The sequence below is a fragment of the Elephantulus edwardii genome, unplaced genomic scaffold (assembly GCF_000299155.1).
Source record: "Elephantulus edwardii isolate Elephantulus edwardi_28Jun2011 unplaced genomic scaffold, EleEdw1.0 scaffold00095, whole genome shotgun sequence".
NCBI classification, from domain to species: domain Eukaryota; kingdom Metazoa; phylum Chordata; class Mammalia; order Macroscelidea; family Macroscelididae; genus Elephantulus; species Elephantulus edwardii.
This window is the reverse complement of record NW_006399845.1, coordinates 7,606,971-7,608,733: the sequence shown is the minus strand read 5'-3', so window position 1 is coordinate 7,608,733 and position 1,763 is coordinate 7,606,971. Positions and strand designations below refer to the sequence as shown.

Here is a 1,763-nt window from a genome sequence, read left to right as displayed (position 1 = left end):
AACAACAACAACAACAACAACAACAACTGAATTCTTGCATCTTTTTCTGCCTGGAGGATTGTGTTGAAGCCGATACATTTGGTTTTGCTGCTTTCCGACATTCTGTTTCTTTCTGAATATATTCCTGGAGAAATCTGAAAACAGCATCCCAGTTCAAATATTTTCCTTGCTTGGCATCTGAATGTCAATCTAAAGGTTGAACTGTTTCAGGATCCTGAATCAGACGCTTAAATTTCGCAACTTCTTTCCTTTGTTCTGTAGCTTTATCATGTTCTAGTTGACGGCAGCAAATAAGTAGATCATTAAGTGCTAGACTCATGGTTCAGTATTTCAGACCATGTATCATGTGTATTCCCGCTTCCGGTTCAAACCTGGCGTGACCGTGCAGCGTCCATCTCCAAAGCAGTATCTTTTCTATCATGATGTTGCCTGTTGTTCCAGTGGTGAAGATTTTTCTTTTCTTGATGTAAGCTATATTGAAAGATAAAGTAGTTGATCTGTATATAGAAACAAACTAATTTTCAAGGCATGACGCTCCTACCGGGGCCATGAACTGGCCAATCCTCTCTTAGTAGGCTACAGACACTTTGTTTGCATAAAATATTGTCCAATCCCTGCAAAGTGCATAAAATAGACCAATGACAAGGGAGGCTGCTGGCTATAGCTATACAAAATTATCAAGCCGTTACAGCTTACGCAGGAAATGCCAATCAACCTAGGTAAAAGGAACAAACTTTCCAAGGTAGGAAAGTGAGGCTGAGGGAACTCTTCAAGTTTACAGGGGGATTCTCATAAAGAATCAAGACAAAAGGTCACATAAAAAAATTAATTTGGTCACAGCTCGGGAATCTTGCCTTTTTAACAGATATGCTAGAGGATTCTGATGCAGGTGTTGGCAAATCACACTGTTGTTGTTGTTGTTGTTGCTGCTGCTGTTGGCTGCCATCAGTTTAGCTCCCAATGTGTCAAGGAAATCCAGGCCTACCTGGCCCTGCACCACCGCACCGCCTGATGAGTTGTTAATCGAACTGGTGTGATCCATATGGATTTCACTGGCTGACATTCATGAGTGGGTCACAAGCCTTACTTTTCATTTTATCTTCGTTTAGAAGTTCCTCTGATATCTATTCACCATCATGGCACCCTGTGTGCCTCCATCCACTGACAGGCAGGAGATAGTTGTGTTTGATCTACATTGGCTGGACATTGAAACTGCATCTCCTGTATGTTGCTGTTAGGTGCCATCGAGTCAAGTACGACTCATAGTGACTCTATGAACAACAGATCTGAACCATGTCCTATCCTGAACCATCTCATCATCTCTGGCACATTTAAGTCCATTGCTACAGTCAGTCTATCTCATCATTAAGGGTCTTCCTGTCTTGCATTTACCTTCTACTTTTCCAAGTATGATGTCTCCAAGTATTACCCTTTCTTAGTAACATGACCAAAGTATGTGAGACAAAGCTTCACATACTTCGGAGGCCATCCTTACCTCCAAGGAGCATTCTGGCTGCATTTTCTTTAAAACATGTCTGTTTGATCTTTTGGTAGTCCATGGGATATTCAGTACTCTTATCCAACAACATAATTGAAAGGCATCAGTTCCTCTTCTGTCATATTTATTTCCTGTCTAGTTCTCAGTTTCATAGCAAGTGAATGAGAAGACTGAATTAGATGCACCTTAGTCTTCAAACTGGCACCATTGCTTCTCAGTAATTTGGAGAGGTCTCTGACTGCAGACTTGCCCAGTGCAACATGTC

General features: G+C 41.5%; 1 pseudogene; it reads right to left on the bottom strand.

Moving 5' to 3' along the window:
• The window catches only part of LOC102851836, a 3,031-nt pseudogene extending 2,712 nt beyond the window's left edge, over nt 1–319 (bottom strand).
• Between the last annotated feature and the right edge of the window lie 1,444 nt (nt 320–1,763).